Source organism: Macaca nemestrina, chromosome 1, assembly GCF_043159975.1.
Source record: "Macaca nemestrina isolate mMacNem1 chromosome 1, mMacNem.hap1, whole genome shotgun sequence".
Classification (NCBI taxonomy): Eukaryota; Metazoa; Chordata; class Mammalia; order Primates; family Cercopithecidae; genus Macaca; species Macaca nemestrina.
In genome coordinates this window covers 203716743-203736236 of record NC_092125.1, presented here as the reverse complement: position 1 = coordinate 203736236, position 19494 = coordinate 203716743, and the positions used below count along the sequence as shown (strand labels likewise).

Genomic DNA, 19494 nt, shown 5'->3' with positions numbered 1-19494 from the left:
TCCCGGCGGCGGGTGACAGCAGATAGAATCAATATGGAAGCGGGAGGGTTAGAGGCGATGAATTAAAAGGCACCTGACACAGTGCTGGCTCACAGTAGGCCCTTAGGCGATGGTAGCTATGATGATCCACATATGGAAAGTCCTAGGAATCATAAATTGGAATCTCCCGGCTGCCTGACCTCACCTGAGTTCATTTCTCTCAAGGGGATGGAAAGACAAGCCCTTGGGCTGCAAAAAGAAATGACCATCAAGCTGAGCAGGGAGGAAGTCTCTTGCACTGGAGAAAGGCAAGAGGGCAGGATTATAACAGTGAGGAAATGTTAACATTTCACATGTTCGACACAGGCTTAAATTACACGCATTCAGATCATTTCTGAGGGAAAGGTAACCTTTAAAAGCTATTTTGTTTTTCATGGTAAAAAAAAAAAAAAGATATATAAAAAAGGTTAGGCAGCAAACTATGTGTGCGGTAGCTTGAATTTTCTCAAATGAAACCCTTTCTTCCTGTAATACATTCATTTGATGGGACTTTGAACTAGATGCAATGTCACATCCATACAAAAGACAGATCACGTGCTTTCTTTTGGAGAGAAACTGACAGCCACTTTAGGTTTTCAAAAATACAATTTTTAAGCCGTGGAAGTAATTCTAAAAAGAAAACAAACAAACAAAAAGCAGCCTCAGGGCAAATTAGCCTCCAGCTGTGGAAATCCAGGTTGCTGCCTGTTAGCTTTTGATCTTGGAGAGAGTATCTGGCAAGCAAAGCAAGCAAGGTTGAGGAAGACCCCAGGGAACTGCGAGGCAGAGGCTGCGGAGACCCCAGGCGTTCTGGGCTGGGACTCCTGGGTGGCTGTGCCACAACCAGCTGGGGCACCTTGAGCCCATTGTCTCGCTCTGTGCCTCAGTTCCCCAGTGTTTAGAACAATGAGGTTGGACTCATCATTCTCTGAGATTCCTTCCAGGTTTACATTTTTAAATTAGTCAAAGTTCAAGGACAACAATGAGGGGCAGTGCAGGGAAATGGAATCCTGGTGAGTTGGGGATTATGTAATTTAAGGAACAAAAGTGAGGAAATACACCATCCTGTCTTTCCCACAGTGACAACGACTCACTCCCACATAAATGGAAACATCAGAGTTTGCTAAACACCTTCCCACCCATTGTCTCCTTTAATCCTCCCCATAATTCTAGGAGGCGGATCTTTTCACTCAGTTCATCACTGTGGAACCGGAGACTCAGAGAGGTGATGGGATCTGTCCGAGGTCACCCAGGATGGGGACTGCAGGTCTCTTGGCTCCAGCAGACATGTTCTCTCCCTACTCCAGATGCCTAAGTGCTGAGTCCTTGAAACACAAAACGAGGGACCCGAGGCTGCTTTGCCCTTTTCTGAAAAGGCCCCCAAGGCTGAGGCTGAGAGGAACTGCAGTGTGGGCTTGCAGAGAGCTGGCATTGCTCTCCCAGGGCCATCGCAGAAAACTGCTTGGGCCTGAGACCACAATGAGGCACCTCGCTCTTTTTTGTGGGTCTAGGCAGGGACTGTCTGGGAGATGAGGTCTTCAAGGCCAACACCTGTGCGGTTGGCTGCTGGGAGAATCACCATCCACAACTTCTCTAACTCTGGGAGCAGGGACCCCAAAAGAAGGGCAGGCTCGCCTGTAGAAGGTGGACCCCAGCTCACATATTGGGGAAGAACAGGGACACACACCACCTCAGGGTCAACTTTGGAGTTTACCTCTTCCGGACCCACGCACATGGACCCACTGCAGCCTGATCCCAGTGTCCTGAGCTCAGTGTCTTCCTCTACACAGTGGGTGCGGATGGGAGCTGAGGTAGCCCGGCAAGGCAGCGAAGATCATCTTGTCTGTTTTTGGAGCCCAAAACCAGTTTCAAAATAAAACACGTCATCAACAATTGATAACCAAACCCTTCCTTTGGAACATCACCATTTCTTGCTTATACCCTGTGCAGGGTGGGGAGGTACAGCGAGAGATGGAAACCATGGGAAAAGGGAGTCAGCTTGCTGTGGTCCCAGGTGAGATTCGTGGAGGCAAGAATCACTCCAAGTCTTCTGCTCCCACCCCAAGCCCTTTCCAGCCAATCTCTACTTCTAACGGCCATATGTCTTCTCAACCCAAACTCAACATGTCCAAAACTCTACCTGTTCAAAACTTAGCTCATCCTCCTTCCATTTCAGCCTGTCCCTTTCCTGTATCCCCAGCCACCAAGATTGACACCACAGCCTTCTCAGTCACCTGGGCTTGGAAGTTCAGCATCCCCATAAAATCCAGTTCCATTTACAAGTTGCTTACTAGGTGCCATAGCCATTGCTAATCTCCCAACTCTCCTCCAAGATGTGCCTTCTTGCCCACATTTTACAGTTATGCAGATGCTATTGATGTCCCAGCCACAGCCCTGGCCTCACCGTATTAGTCCAGGTCTGACTTCTATGGATCAGCTCCTGCAATTCATTATCTGAAGCCTTTCTGGGTCTTTCTAAGCCCACTCTGACCTCCTATGGGGCAGGTCAAAAGGGCCAGGGAATTAACACTCCTGACAATAGCCTTCAATCAGGGACCAGCAGGAACTGGGGTGTTAACATCCCTGTTCCCTTGATCTTCAGGCAGGATCACTCCGAGGCATGCGTTCTGCGTCCCAGACTTTTCACATCAGAATTAAGTCCCGAATACCCACAGGATGGGAAGACGGCCAGGCCAGACCAGGCCCAGAAGACATCATCCAGAGTGGCCTGAGGATGTGTCTCCAGGACAGAAAGACAGGACCAAGGCTGGAAGGCGCCAACAGCAGGACCAAGGGGAAGGCAGACCTGCACCAAAGCCCTGAAGAGGGGCAACATCTTGGAAGGAGGACTGAGGAGCTGGGCCAGGGGGACCGGAGACAGACCACGTGCAATGCACAGTCATGGGGAGTACGGGTAGCTCAGGGGCAAGTCCATGGGCAAAGGTGAATCCCACACAGTGGGATAATCATTCTGGAAAACCGTCAGTATCTACTAAAGCTGAACTTCTGCGTGACCTTGACCCAGCAGCTCCACCCCTAGGTAAATGCCCCACAAGAATGCCTTCACCTGCTCATCAAAAGAGTGTTCATCATGAGATTGTCCATAATTCCATCTAGGATAAATAAATAATTGTATTTTCATAGCAGAGAACACCACCAACCAGTAAGAATAAATAATGTACAACTTAATGCAACAGCATGGATAAGTCTCAGGATCATAGAGCTGCTCAAAGGGACTGCACATGTACGAACACAGATGGTGTGAGTCCACTTCTTCAAAGTTCTAGAACAAGGCCGAGTGCGGTGGCTCACGCCTGTAATCCCTGCACTTTGGGAGGCCGAGGATGGCGGATCACTTGAGGTTAGGAGTTCCAGATCAGCCTGGCCAATGTGGTCAAACCCCATCTCCACTAAAAATACAAAAAAAATTAGCCATGCGTGGTGGCACTCACGTGTAATCCCAGCTAGTCAGGAGGCTGAAGCAGGAGAATCACTTGGACCCATGAGGCAGAGGTCACAGTGAGCTGAAATCGCACCACTGCACTCCAGTCTAGGCAATAGAGCCAGAGTCCATCTCAAACAACAACAACAAAATTCTAGAACAGGCACAGGAAGTCTACACTGTTAGAAGTCAGCAGCGGTTACCCATAGAGGGTAGTGACCAAGGGAGAAGACCCAGAGGGGGTTCTGAGGTACTGGAATGGCTGTTTGCAAAATTGTGACCTGTGTGTTTTTCTTCTTATACAGTATGTTATACTACAATAAAAAGCTTACTTAAAAGGTCCTAGGGCTTTTGTTATCAAAGTCCCAGAATGTGCAGGATGGACAGATACGGAATCACATTGGAACAAACACACCCAATCCATGCTGTTACCAGCAGTCTACACTGAATGTTGCATGAATGAATGAATGAACAAGTGCGTAAACTCATAAACAAGGAGCACAAATGATGAATGAATGCATGAAAAAGGTGGTGAATGAATGAGTACATCTGGTAGTGAGTGAACGAATGAGCCCTGAAATAAGGGATGACAAAATGCATTGCTGCTGACTACTGAGTGCACAATGACAACAGAAGGAAGAATGAATGAATGAAGGACAAATGATAGAAGGAGGAGTGAAGGAAACACACCGAAGGAAAGAAGAAACATGAATACATGTGGTCAATGGATGCAGGAAATAATAATAAAGAAATAAACAAAAGCTATTTGAAGAGGTGAATCATAAGAGCCCGTAAGTGAACAAACGAGTGGATGTTTGGACGCAGATGGAAAAGGATGCGGGTGCCCGGACAGACAGGAGGGGAAGGCAAGTCAAAGGGCAACAAAGCTCTCAAAGTCCAAAGACAGTGTCTCTACCCAGAGATGCAGGCCAAGGCCCTGGCGACTCGGCGCAGAAGTTCCCAAGGAGCCCTCATGACAGCTGTAAAGGAACATTATTTAACAAATACCAGCGGAAGCTGCAGAGGATGCAACTCAACAGGATTAATTCCAGTTCTGCAGAAACAGCTAAAGAGAATTGACTGCATTGTTTTCCCAATTAGGCCAAAGATAATTGCCTATTATGTGGCAACCCCCTGGCATAATTTTAATAATCGCTATTTAAATAGCACGTTTTTACTGTCTCCTTGCAAATTACTCTCCGGGAGGTATAATTAATGTCCACGTGGGAAGGTCGGCCATGTGGCCTGGGAATGAGGGTGGGTTGAAGCTGTGGCTGTGATGGCCCTGTGGGATCCCAAGGCCGGGTGATGCTGAGGCCAGAGCTGGGGTTTGGGGACTCAGAAAGCCTGAGTCCAGGACGTCAGACAAATCTCTCCCCATCTGGGCCTTGATCACCTTCTCTGTAAAACTAGGATGGTTCCCAAATTCCCAGACTCACTAGGACATTAGGACACCTCACTCTAGGCCTGAAACAGGATCAGCATTTGTCACATACACACGCACACACACACACACACACACACACACTCCCCATCATGTCCTCACCACAAGGGCACATCTCTCAATGTGAGAGGGGTCTTCTCTTGATATGTTTCCCCAGACTGAGTGTGGGGACCGGGTCTCTCTTCTCAGTGCATCTCAGCAGCAGCACGGGGCCTGGCACATAGTAGGTGCTCAGTAAGTGCTGGCCCAGGGAATGAATGAATGAATGATCTTAGTGTACAGTGCGTGTTTTAGGAGCTGCCCTGGGTTCCGTTCAGAACAACAGTGGTTTGATAAACAGGTGCCTCTCACCACATGTCTTCGTGACACTTGTCACTTCTCCAGCCGTCCCTTGTTCCCTTGATTCCCCCGGTGTCCTCCCATCTCGACCCCTCCTGCTGCTGTGTGCTGCCTCTAACATCTGGTGGGTCTGGGAGGCATGGAAACAAGCAGGGGGCTTGGGAAGAAAGTGAGTCTCGACGGCTCTGAATGGGGCCATGGGGTCTGCGCTGAGTGAAAGCCCAGGAAGAGACAACGCGTCTCGGGGTCTCCACACCCACCCTGATGCCGTCCCTCACCTGTGTCCGACTCTCCCGATCCTTTACTTCTCTGCCCTGTGCCCACTTCTTCCAGCTTGAGTGACAGTCACGCCTCCCCAGTCAGGCCTGATGGGATTGGCCCAGGCAGGGGTGTGAGAGGGAGGAGGCCAGTCTAAGAGGGAGGCAGGAGCCCACTGCAAGGGGCCTGGATTTCCATGGCGAGGAGCATGGACTTCATCCCGTGAGCAGCGAGGACAGGTGAAGAGAGCATGACAGTCAGCTCTGCGTGGCCAAACAGCAGATTCCATGTCCAGGGTCCAGGAACCTGGAATTGGCCCTGGTGGGCCCAGGGAATCATGTGACCATAAGTTACCTTGTGGTCAGTCTATCACCCGTAGCACCCCCAGTGGTTCCAGGGCCAACATGTCTCCCCACCTTAGCTGACGGCGTTGAGCACAGAGATGCAGTGACTGCCCCAGCCAGTCATCTGCACAGGCTCTGTCCAGCAGGGCCATTCCGACTTGGAGTCCCCCACACCCTCTGCTCTCCCATAGCAAGTCCAGCCTCAGGGACTGCGGCAGCATGTCCCCCAGGAACTAGATCAAGGGAACTCTGCTCACCTTCATGAACAGCCAAGGACACCTCAGGCCATCTCTGGGTGGGGGAGCCACAGGTGACCCGGCTGCTCTTCTGATTGCCACATTCTTCAAATTATCCTTGATCATCACAAATTGCCCCTAAAGATATAGGAAGAAGTTACTTGTTTAAAAAAAAGAAAGAGACAGAAATAGGCAGAGGTAGCTCCTATAAAATCAGATCAAGTTTCCTTCTACACAGTTAAACACAGGCGTTTACAATGCTCTTTCCGACAGAGCACTGGCCCCTGTTAGAGGGGATTATGTGATAATGAAGGAACTGGAGGGTTCTGGAAATGTAAGGAGCAGAAGAACCAGGGGCTTCAGAGCTACACAGACCCAGATTTGAGTCTCAGCCAAGCCACATCCTTGAGCTTCACCTCCCAAACCTCCCTTCATTTCTAAAGTGATAGATGACATTGCTCTCAGAGGCTTGTGGGGTGTGTTTAAGTCAGGGTTTCCCAGCCTCAGCATTTTTGACATTTGGGGCCAGGTCATTCTTTTTGGGCAGGCTGCCCTACACACATCAGGATACACGGCCTCTGCCCGCTAGATGCCAGCAGCACCCTCCCCCCAACCCCTTCCCCAGTTGCCACAGCCAAACGTGTCTTCAGACATTGCTAAATTTTCCCTAAGGGGAAAATCAACTCCGATTGAGAACCACCACTTTAAATGCAGAAATGGGAGTTAAAAGATGCAGTTTCTGGGATATTTCAAACATTCAAACAGTGGTGGTTGTTACCAAGACTAAGTGAAAGGTACAGCAGAGGCTGCTGGGAGAGATGCTTCTCGCTTTTTTGTCCCTTTGGAAATTTCCTGATAGACTGCTTGAGCCACCTAGATAATCTCTAATTCTGATACACTAAAGCTTGGCTGCAGAAAGCATTGCCATCAAAGGAGGGAAAGGAAAAAGACACTCACACTGTGATGTCCGTAAAATTCATTTCCTACCGAACACCCTGGGAGCAGGGGCATGAAGGGCAGCTGCTCACCATGCCTGTGGCCTCTGCACCAAGGACTGGGCTGGCCACGCCTCACTGCGTCCCCACAACAGCTGCAAAGGTGTGTCATCCTCCCACTATACAGATGAGGAAACTGAGGCCCAGAGTGGTGATGTCACTTCAATGACAGACTTTTTCTTGAGTACCTACTGCCTGGGACCCAGCAGTGACTAAGACAAAGTCCCTGCTCTCATGGAGCTACCGTTGTGCTGCGGAGACGCAGATCATAAGAGATGAGGACATAAGATACGTCAGATGGCAATAAGTTCTAAGGACACAAAGCTGGAAGTCAGGGACCTCGTTTGTCCTGATGAAAAGCTTGCTCCTGTCCTGACACTGTAAGGCCAGCACATCCAGTCCTTCTCAGAGCTGCTTTCTGCTGGGGAGGCTCCCAGCATGAAGAACATTGTGTGGGAATAATGGATGCATGGAGTAGGACCCAAGGACACTTCATTCATTCATTCATTCATTCATTCATTCATTCATTCATTTACGCCCAGCCCTGGGTGTAAATCAGTGAAACCAGACAGACAAGCCCCCCACCCACAGCTCACACTCCAGCCAGGGTGTGAAGCCTACAAATCAGCGCAGATCAGCAAGGTGACACCAGCTCGTGGCTTCCCTAACCCTCGGGCTCCTTGCCTGTGCGACAGAGGTGAGAGCAGTGACCCCCAGCCAGCATGAGTCATGATAACAGCAGGAGCCGCCACTCATTGACTGGACAATGTGCTGGGAACGCTGCTGAGGGCTCGCACACCTCATCTCTGCCCAGCCTCGTGGCTGCCCTGTGCACCGCAAGGCACAGATGAGGAAACTGAGGCCCAGAGAGTTGACCTCTACTGGTCAAGGTCACAGGGTCAACAGGTGGCTTCAGGCTCAGAGGACTCCAGCTCTGTCCAGGCTCAGCCATTCCCCAGCTGTGTGGCCTCGGCAAGGCTCTCACCTACAAGCTTCGGTTTCCTCTTCAGCAAAGTGAAGATGACATTGGCCCTGCCTCACAGTGCTGTTGGGAGGGTTAAGTGAGATGGCACGTGGGGTGTACTTAGGGCTGTGCCTGGTGCAGAGTTATGGTACTAGTGCTAGCAACCCACCCTCGTGTGGTGCCTGCTGAATTCGATCCTCATGCTAGCTCTTAAATGGAACGTGCTATTATAACCCTTTAACAAAATGTGCTGTTCTCTCCCGTTTACCGATGAGGAAATCAGGGTCAGAGAGGTGATGTCATTAATTAAGTCATTTGCCCAGTGACACACGGATGTGAAGGCAAAGCTCAGGATGCTACCTTCTCACTGTGCTCTCAATGGCAAGGATTTTTGTGTTGACTTTTGCTTTTATTCTTTGTGTGTGTGTGTGTGTTTCTGCTTGGTTCACTTCCTGACACCCATGCATATTGATCAGGTTTTGTGTATTTCCTTTTCCCTCTACTGGCTTGGAAATTACACATTCTATTCTCTTCTTTAATTGATCAGCTTAAAGATCATAATAAGCACCCTTGACTTACACAGTCTAAATCAATATCCCTCTCCTCCCTCGGAACCACGCGAAGTCTTTAGAATGCATTAACTCCAACGATCTTTCTCTCCACCTCAAAGCTGTGCAACCCGGACCCGTGCTTCCATCTGCCCCTATATTCCCACATTCATTGGGGTTATTATTGTTGTGGCTGCCGTGTTTATGTCCTATGGTCAGCCCCCAATTGGCCCATTCTTTCCTTCACTATTGCTGCTTTGATTCTTTCCTTGTTTCTTCATGCAATATCTTTTCTCCTGAGTGACTTTTTTTTTTTATTAGTTCTCTTGACGAGGGCCTCTGAGTGTGTCTTTGCCTGAAAATGTCTTTCCTCCTCACTCAGCTTGGCATGATAATTTATCTGGGTCTAGAATTCTACTTTGCTTATTTCATGTGACACTAAAAATATGATTCCCTGGCTTTCTGTCTCGTGTTGCCGTGAGAACCTGCCGCCTGCTCGTCCTTCCTTGGTACGTCATCTGTCTTCTCTCTGGCAGCTTTTAAGAAACCTCCTCTTTTCTTGGTGTTCTACATTTTCACTACGGTGCTTGCTTGATTGTAGTTTTAATTTGGTCCATGCTGCTCAGGATTCATAGAGATGATTAAAGGGGAAGAATCACTGGTCCATGGGCCTGGAGGAAGGAAGTTTGCCAAAAAATATCAGCATGCTGTTGATATTAATACCAATTAATGAGCATTACAGCTAACAGAAGTGACTTGAAGGGTTTACTATGTGTCAAGCACTATTATAAGTGCTTTGGATGTATCAACTTATTTTATCTCCCCCTCTCCTTTTTTTTTTTTTTTTTTTTTTTTTTTTTTTTTTTTTTTGGGACAGAGTCTTGCTCTGTCACCCAGGCTGGAGTGCGGTGGCACAATCTTGGCTCACTGCAATCTTCACTTCCCAGGTTCAAGTGATTCTCCTGTCTCAGCATCCTGAGTAGCTAGGATTACGTGCCACCACGCCCAGCTAATTTTTGCATTTTTAGTAGAGACGGGGTTTTTCCATGTTGGCCAGGCTGGTCTCGAACTCCTGACCTCAGGTGATCCACCTGCCTCAGCCTCCCAAAGTGCTGGAATTAAAGGCATGAGCCACCGTGCCCAGTCTTATTTTATACTTAAACTGCCTCATGTGGAGAGTACTAGTGTTTTCACCATTTTACAGATGACAAAACTGAAGCACAGAACAGAGAGTTCCCTAGAGGAATGGAGCTGCGGATGGGGTGGAGGTGGCACGGAGTTGGGCAGGTCACAGTTCAGATGCATGTTTGGTCCCTCATCACCTGTGTGGCCTTAAACGAGTGACTCCAACTTTCTGAGCCTCATGTTCCTCCTCTGTAAATTGAAGGGGAGAGGGATGGGATCTGATCCCAACAGGACCTGGGTGTGGCTGAAGAGACAGGACGTCCATCCCCATCCCTGGAGCTGGAGTCAGTGCCATGTCCCTGTGATGGTGCCAGGCACATCCTGGGATGGGGTTGCCTAGAGAAGGAGGACGGCTCCCTAGTGAGAGAGGACTTAGCTGGACCGCCTCTGGGCACTGCCTGGGAGTCTCTGGGGCACAGCAAGACCAGGGACCAGTCCCAGTGTCACTTCTGGGGCCCATGCTCCACCTGGCGGGGAGCAGTGGACACTCAACGCCAACACAGAACCTCTGTCTGCAGAGGAGACCAGACCTCCCCATGCAAAGGTCTCCTTGATTACTTTTTAATGAAACCTATGTTGCATCCAGACTAAAATTATGTTGTCAGCAGTTAATTATCACTTGTCAAACAAGAGTGTGCCCGGATTGTGGGTTTAATTTCCACCTAACTTTGCAAAAGCCTCGTTCCTCTCATTTGATGAGGCTTCCAGGAATGTGTCTGAGACAGACACACACATTCATTGCTGGAAAGAGTATTTTTTTAAAAAATCAGTTTTTTAAATAAACAGGTTGCCTTGGTGTCTGAGTCAGGGCTCTTTGCAAGTGACAGAAAAACCCTCAGAGTAGTTTAAGCAAAAAGAAATAAGTGTGTGGAGGGTGTCTTCGGTTCAGGGATGTATGGTGGAACCCTGGGCCTGATCAGGGACTGAAACTGGGAAAGTAGAAAGTTTTGTTATTATTATTATTTGAAGCAGGATTTCACTCCCGTTGGCCAGGTTGGAGTACAAAGGTGCCATCTCTGCTCACTGCAACCTCCACCCCCATGGCTCAAGCGATTCTCCTGCCTTAGCCTCCCAAGTACCTGGGACTACAGGCACATGCCACCGTGCCTGGCTAATTTTTTTTTTTTTTTTTTTTTTTTTTTGTAGAGACGGGGTTTCACCATGTTGACCAGGCTGGTCTCGAACTTTTGAGCTCAAGCAATCCTTCTGCCTCAGCCTCCCAAATAGCTAGGATTACAGGCGTGAGCCACCATGCCCGGCCTGGGAAAGTAAGTTTCTCCAAGTGAGTGTGGTCAAGGAGAAGAAGGCATCCATCCATGCCACTCCCCTGCCAGGTGGTCAGGGCCACCAGGTGAAGGGCAGTGACTCGTGAGAGGAGAAACCTGGGAGAGGGGAGGTGGGCTGGGCAGATTTGGGTGCATTCACTTGGGGGGCCTGAGAGACTTGCAAGAGGAGGTCTTGGGGGGCAGCTGGGTGGCCCAGTGTGGAGCTGGACAAGAATCCCTTGCAAAGACAATATGTTGACCAATCAAGCCCAGGCCTCACTCCTCCTCCAACTGAACGAACATGAGGGTGCCTTTCCTGGCTTGCACAAAGGGAGAGTCACAGTGTCCCTATCTCCCTGTGCACCTGCAGGGAGACTTTTTTGGTTGTACCCGGGTGGCAGTGGCTGCATCCTAGGCTATGGAGACAAAGGTCAGGGAGTCCCTGATGATGAAGAGGAGCCAGTGGAGGCAGTGGATGGTGATAAGGAGGCAGACGGTGATGAGAAACCACCAGCGGAGGGGAGGCTCGGGGGTGCTGGGCTGTCAGGGCATTCCCTGCATACCTGGGGTCTGTGTTAGCCCAGCATGGACCCAGCTTGGAGCTCAGGATGCAGAGGAGGGTGGCGTGCTAAATAAAACCTCCTGGAGATGCCAGCTCCCCATCAAATTGCAAGATTCCCAGCACTGGCAATGGTGTGGGGAGGAGGTGAGGCTCCCCAGCCTCACCTTGCCCTTCCTGGAACACTCTGGAACAGCTACACACCTCCACAAGGGCAGGACCAGGTGGGAATCCCAAGCCAACCCCCATGAGCTGGGGGCAGCTGGGGGCAGCGGGGCACGGGAGCAAGCCAGGCCAGGCCAGGCCTGTGGGCTCAGGTGAAACACAAGGGCGTCCCTAGAACTAGCTTTCTTGGGCTGCCTTGAGAAGTAATGAGACAGTCCCTTGTTTAGGACAGTGTCTTACCTGTAGGACATTACCAGGGTTGAAGTCACTTGCTTTCTCAGCAAATAGGCATTTGGGCACTTACTGTGGGCATTCGCTGTCCTAGGCAGCAGGAGAAAGCCCAGAACCAAACAAAGCCCCTGTGTAGGGAGCTCAGGTCTAGAAAGAGACGGATGCGGAGCATCCGATGGGGGCTGCAGGGTGTGTAAGAGCTTCGGAGGGAAAGGAAGCAGGAGAGGGGGCAGGGGATGGGTCACACTTGCAAATAGGTGGTTAAGGACACACCAGCTCCCCACCAAAGTAGCAAGATTCCTAGCACTGTCAATGGTGTGAGGAGAAGGTTAGGGAGGGCTCTCAGAGCAGGTGACATTGGGATAAGAACCTGAGGAGGAGAGGGAGGGAGTGGGCAGACATGGGAGAGGTTCCAGCTGAGGAAAGCACAGGGGCAGAGGCTGGAGGCAGGAACTGCAAGGATCACAGGTCCAGGAAGGAGCAGAGGGGCCTATAGGGGAGCAGAAGGAGGGGGTGAGATGGGCCAAGTGGAGGTGAGGCTGGGAACTATGGGGCCGGGGCCACTGTCAGCTTGGATGTGCCCAGTGAGGCAGGAGCCTGGGGTGTCCAGAGCAGAGCAGAGCAGAGAGGGCTCCGCCTTGAGTCTCACAGGGTCACAGGGGCTGCTGTTGGGGGAGTGAGTAGAGCCAGGGACCCATCAGGAGGCTACTGCACCAGTCCAAGCATGATGACCTTGGGATCTAGATGGGAGCCTGGAGAGGGACGGAAGATTGGACCTGAGTTTACATTAAGGTCGAGCTAATGGGACTTGAGGTCTATTCGCTCTGTAAATATTAGGCATTATTAATTTTTAAAACTTTGTAATATTCCACTCACCATCTCCTTATAGCAGGTTATTCTAAACTTTGTTTCCAAGAGATTTGTTTGTTATTGCATCGTGTTCTAACCTATCTAGACAGCCACACCCATGTGAAAGCAATTATGAAAATATATACTTGTATATGAATAGAAAAAGAAATGAAGAAACGTATTAATATGTAAAAACTACTATCTCCGGAAGGCAAGATACCAGATGAGTTATATACTCTCTTGTATAAATGCCTGCACTTGCCAAATGCTTCACAGTAAGGATGCATGGCTGTGTTAAGGGGAAAGATCAATGTCATTAACAAGAACACCTTGGCCCTGGCCGAGGCCATCCTCATCCCAGGCTGCATTTTTCTCTCCTTCATCTCAGGCTCCTGGTCCACTTAGCATCTGTCCCCCGCAATTACCCCTTTATTACTGATCATTTTGTTCTCTGTCTGCCCTGCATAATTTAGCACAGTCACATACTGCCTTGTTGCCAAACATTTAATTTAATGTCTCTTGGCCTCAGTTTCTTCATCTCAAATTGCAGTAGTGGCAAAAAGGGAGAACTTTAGAGGCCGCTCAACACCAACGCTCCCTCAAGGCCTGGAAGAATTGAAGCTAGCATCGTCTTGGCACTTACTGTGTGCCAGGCACGATCCTAAGCACTTTTCATGCATTAGTTCACTTCATTGTTTCAACAACCCCATGAAGGAGACCCTGTTGTCATTTACCCCTCTCCCCTATTTTAAAGATGAAGATACCAAAGTTCAGAGATGTTTAGACATTTTCCAAGATCTCACAGCTCGGAAGTGATGGTGCCAGTCTTTAAACACAGGCAAACTGCTTCCAGGTTCCTGCTCTTCCTGCTCCGGTGAGCCTCAAGCCTTTACTATGCCCAGACCCTGTGCCAGGGGCTTGATACATAAAGACAAGATAGGGTGTTTGCCTACAAGCAGAATAATAATAATGATAGTAATAATAATAATAATAAGAAGAAGAAGAAGAAGAAGAAGAAGAAGAAGAAGAAGAAGAAGAAGAAGAAGAAGAAGAAGCAGCAGCATAACAACGCCAGTTAACATACATTGAGAGCTCTCTTTCCTGGAGTTCCCACAGCATCCTACGCAGCAGAGAGTCCCAGTCTCCATGTGAAGGATGAGGATCCGAGGAACAGAGACACTCTGTGTTTTGCCCAGAGTCCCACCCACAGGTATGCACTAAAAGTGTCATTTGAGCCCAGGAATCTGCCTCCAGCTGATGTACCCTCATCAAATCCTCACAATAGCTTTAGGTGGTCCATAGTGTGTGTCCATTTACAGAGGGAAAAACCCATCGGGCTCACATAGGTTCAGCCACTTCCCAAGTCACACGTTGAGCGACGGCTGGAGGCTGAATGTGAACCCAAGTTAGTGGGGCCTGGGGCTCATTTTCTTCTCACTGTTCCAATGGTGAGGGGCCCAGCGGGGCCAGCACCCTCCAGTTGCAGGAGGAGCTGCCCACCCGGACAGCCGTGGGGCCAGAGAACCACAGTCCTGACACAATGGAACTGCAAGACGAAGAATCTTCACTGAGCTTGCTACCTGTGTTGCCACGTTTACTTCTAGCCCCTATCCCATAAGGTAGATGCTATTACTATCTTCAACTAACACATGAGGGGACTGAGCTCAGACAGCTTAAGCAAGCTTCCCGAGGTCTAACAGCAGGCAAGTGGAAGAGCCAGGGCTGGAAACCTGGGTGGACCAAAGCCTGTGGTTTAACCAGTAGACTATACTGCCTCCCTCCCCTGTGCCCAGGGCTCGGAGACTGTTAACCGGAACTGAGCCACCAGGGTGACTGGTGGCAGTCTCTTCAGCAAGTGTTTGTCCTAAATCCAGGAGGAATTTGTCACCTAGCATGATTGTTTTAATTCCCAGGAAGACTGAGAAGGCCAACAATGGGTCAAGTCTTCATGGGACCCACAGCAGCGACAGCTGAGCCCCTCCACCCCAGCAGGTCTGGGTTGTGGGCTGTGTGTCCCCCTTGGTGCCCAAGCTCAGATTCTGGTGCTGGTGAGGAGTCTCAAGCAGTTACTAAACTCTGGTGTGCCTACCAGTGTATAATCGTGGACATAGGTTTTGCATATTTTGATAAATGTACAAATACAAAATGTATTATTCATCACTAGCATATGCTTATGTTCCATGTTAAACGTATCTAATGTGTATTTCCCCAAAGAATGAAAGTTGCCAATTCATGACCAAGACACAGTGACAGTATTGATTACACAGAATATGTTTATTCATCACCTTGGAGGAGGGCAGCCAGGATGGTGACCAATCTCCCCACATCACAGGCAGGTCTGCGGCCCTGGAGCTCCAGGAGCAGCAGACAACAGGGTTGGGCGAACGATAGGTCCAGCCACTGCCTGGACCCAGGGTGGGAAGGGGTTATCTGGGCACCTGCCTGTGCCAGCTCCACCCAGGATCCTGCAGTGGGTCAGAGCACAGCAGTTGGAACCTGAGTACCCTGGAGTCCCACCTGCCCTCACTCCACCTGGGTTCCCCTTCCTGAGCCTCGGTTCCTCTGATGTAAAAATGAGGATGAAAGGGCGCTTTCCTCGGGTAGCTGTGAGGATTAAGTGAGTGAGTGCAAGTACAGGGTGCCCTGCACGCGTAGGAAGCGCTCGCACTTGTGAACTGATATTCCTGCTGTTGTCACCTCCAGGACTGCTACAGAGAGGGCACCATGGGCCACTTTACAGATTGACCTCATCCCCACAATAGCTGACAGGTGTTAACACCCCCATGAGCCAGGCACCTGCACACATGACCCATATCACCTGCATGACCTCCCTATGCAGCAGGTGCTGTCGTGGTCCCTGCTCCACAGGGGAGGAGGTCAAGTGCTTCCCAGATCACACAGCCTACAGGATTGGAGGCTCAGAGCCGGGTTTTCTGTCCCTACCCCAGACGGCACACTGCCGGGGACACTCGTCAGTAAACACCAACAAGAAGGGGCAGACACAGGGGGCTGCCCCCAGTAGACCTGCCCCTCCTCCTTCACTCACAGAGCACTGTGTTTGTTCTGCAGCCACAGGCTCAGGCCTGGGGGCCTCCAACCCTGGGGTGAAGCCAAGCCAGGCACCCCATCCCCCTTCTCCAGAGATTGTTTTATGGGTGAGCATGTGGCCCAGACTTGGCCACCAAGATATGAGGGGAAATCTGTTGGTGGAGGGAGTGCTTCTGGGAACTATTTTTTTCTGCCTCTCCCTGCCACCTTCTTCTCGACTTGAAGTCTGTAATGTGAGACATGATGTTTGGAGCTGCAGCAGCCGTCTTGCAACCATGAGGAAACAAGCTAAGGACAAAAAGTTCACATAGCCGAGGATGGTAAAGATGGAAGAGAGAAAGTGCCTGGGTCTTTGTCAACATCCCTGAGCATCTGACTAAGCTGGAACCACTCCTCTCCAGACGTGCGGCTGTGCCAGAGCATTCTACTTTCTAATGCCAGAGCATTCTACTTTCTAATGCCAGAGCATTCTACTTTCTAATCACTTGAGCACTGTTGTTAGGTTGTCTGTTACACATCGCCCAACACATCTAACTGAGAGAAGTGCCTGCTATGTGCCGAGCACACATCTACCACATAGGATCCTAGCCATTTGTCCACACTTCATCTTCCCTTTTAGACTCTGGAATCCTAAAGGTGGAGATTATGTCTGGGTCACATCCCAAGCATCGCCCAGGGCATGTCCCATAGTGAAACCCAATCACCATGACATTGACAATATAAAGGCAGGCAGGCAGGAAGGAAGGAGCGATTAACAGATAAATGATTGTGGTGAATGTGGAAATGCTTTGTACCTTGTGAAGTACTGAGCCCAAAGGCAGGCTGAGACTCTTGCAGGTGGACACAGGGATGGAAGGCGGTACAGGTGTGAGGAGCAGAGATCAGAGAAAAAGCGGCAGCTCCTCCCACCCCCACTTCAGCAGGGGTGAGGGCACAGTCATCCTCCCAGTCACTCCTCCTGCTCACACAGACCTCAGGTCTGTAAAATCCCCCCCACCCCCTCATGCCTCTTCTCCTTTACTTGTTGATTTTGACAGAAAATCACCTCCCTTCCCTAAACAGACAGTGAAAGACAAAGCTCTGTGCTCTGTCATTTTCCCCAAAAAAATTGTATGAGAAACCGAATGGTTATCATTATGCCGGCTGCAATTTGTTGCATTATTTTTTAAAGGTGGAGGAGGGGTTGGTACCAGGAGAGAAAGCAGCAGGGAGAAATGGAAAGAAATTCTTTAGGGCAAATGGCTTTAAAATTTCAGCTCCAGGTCTCACAGGGAGACTGGATTAAAGGATCATTTCAAATGAATTTTGCCATCAGAGTGAGAGATTTGTCCCCCCAAAATGCTTTACTTTGACAGTTGGCTTCAAGGGGTTTGACAGATTTTATTTCTCCAGCAAACAAGAGAGATCAAGGTATTAAACAAAACAGATTCCGCTCTGAGAACTCTGTTAAATGCTTAACTTAATGGAAGTGAGATCTTGCCAAAACTGCACAGTCATTTTCTTCCCCAGGGAAAATTGCTTGTGGTCGGGGATTTGGCAGGCAGTCAGGGGCAGAGGTGGAGGTGGAAGAGTTCCTGCCCAAGCCCTCCTGGGTCTGCCCTCTCCTGCCCTCCAGGTCACCCTGGGGAAGCAGCATTGGAGAGTCCTGACAGTCCAGGCTCTACCTCCTCCTTCCCTCCCAGCCTTGGTTTCTCCTCTATCATGGGGGATGGTGCCCTTTCCTGTAGAAGCTGCAATTTCGCCAGAGCCAGATTTCCTATGTCATCACATTTTATCCCTGCAACCACCCTCAAGCACCTAGAAAGATTCTAGGGTTGGGCCGGGCACGGTGGCTCATGCCTGTAATCCCAGCACTTTGGGAAACCAAGGCAGGTGGATCACTTGAGGTCAGGGGTTCGAGAGCAGCCTGGCTAAAATGATGAAACCCCATCTCTACTAAAAATACAAAAACTAGCTGGGAATGGTGGTGAGCACCTGTAGTCCCAGCTACTGGGGAAGCTGAGGTAGGAGAATCACTTGAACCCAGAGGGCAGAGGTTGCAGTGAGCCAAGATTGCACCATTACACTCCAACCTGGGTGACAAGAGCGAAACTCTGTCTCAAAAAATAAAAAATAAAGAATCTGGGGTTGGCCTTAGTCACTCTCCCACTCTGACCCTCAGAGTCCTCCCCTGTAAAAACAACAGACCTGATGAGATGTACCTCCTGGAGGGGCTGTAGGTTCTAGGAACCCACAGGTGAGAGGCCACAGGTGCAAAAGCACACGGGTATGAGGACGCAGATGCAGCACACACAGTAGGCCTTCAGCTGTGGCAGTGGTCCCCAGGATGCCAGATGGGCTGGGAGGACAGCAGGGGCTTTGGAGACAATCTGGGAGGAGGTGCTCATGGCAAGCAGAGGCATCCAATGAGCAGTCACGCTCATATTGTCCTTAGTACAGGGCAAAGACGCCACCCCTGAGACAGACACCGCAGGTTCGAATCCTGGATCCATTGTAACTGAGTGTCTCAGCCTTGAAATGCATTTTGAAACTTACTTTTTCCTGTCCTTCTTCATCTCAGAATGTAGCCTTGTGCTTTAAAACATTTGTTTCTTCCCTGCCCACCAGGTACTCCCATGAACAGTGCTCCTTATCTCATTATGTGCTGGCTTAGAAATTCCAGGGGCTAATTTTGAAACAAACCAGGCTTGCAGATCCAGCTGTGGAATCAGCTCGCTTAGTGGGCTCACAAGCAAGGAGACCACCACCAATAGGTGGAAGTCAAAATGATGCCAACTGGACCTCCAGATGGTTGACTACTCAAGAAAGCCTTTGGAACAAGACCTGCAGACCTGCACCCCCTGCACCCCTCCCACCTGTTTCCTCTACTCTGTCTGCCTTCTGAAACCATCTCACTCAGCCCAGAAAGTTGGACTGGTCTTTGAAAGGCATGAGTCTGGCCATTCCCCAACGGCTAGCTTCCAATTAATAAAACTGTTTTCATTTCACTGCCCCTTGTTTCTCACGTTTTCAGCCTCTGAATGGGGAGCAGCTGAACTTGAGCTGGTGACACCATCGCTGACTTGCTCTGGGCCATTGGGCAGGTCCCCTCCGCTCCCTGTGCTTCAGCTTCCCCATCTGTAATCTACAGATGATAATTGTAACAGCCTTACAGGCAAGGCACAGGTGATACTCACTAAGGGGTAGTTAAGATGGTGATGACTGTGAGGATGGCAATGATGATGACTGACAACAGTCATGACGATGATGACACCATGAATATAATGATGAAAACCAAGACAATGGTGACTATGAAGATGAGGATGACAATGATGGTGAAGACAACGATGATAACAATGATGATAATTGTGTTAGGCTGTTCTTGAAGTGCTATAAATCAATATCTGAGACTAGGTAATTTAGAAGGAAAAGAGGTTGAATTGGCTCATGCTTCTGCAGGCTGTACAAGGAAGCACAGTGCTGGCATCTGCTCAGCTTCTGGGGAGGCCTCAGGAAACTTACAGTCACGGCAGATAGTGAAGGGGGAGCAGGCACATCACAAGGCCAGAACAGGAGCAAGAGAGAGAGGACGAGATCACACTTTTAAGGGATGAGGTCTTGTGAG

The 19494-nt window shown here is 49.8% G+C and overlaps 1 long non-coding RNA gene across 2 annotated transcripts in view; it reads left to right on the top strand.

Annotated features, from left to right (window-relative positions):
* LOC105494593 (uncharacterized) overlaps positions 1-18877 on the top strand; it is a 92892-nt gene extending 74015 nt beyond the window's left edge. For both annotated transcript variants that reach the window (XR_011623838.1, XR_011623840.1), the window contains exons 5-6: positions 10920-11041; positions 18498-18877. This is a non-coding gene — a long non-coding RNA (uncharacterized lncRNA). The remainder of the gene's footprint in view (positions 1-10919; positions 11042-18497) is intronic.
* Positions 18878-19494: the final 617 nt, after the last annotated feature.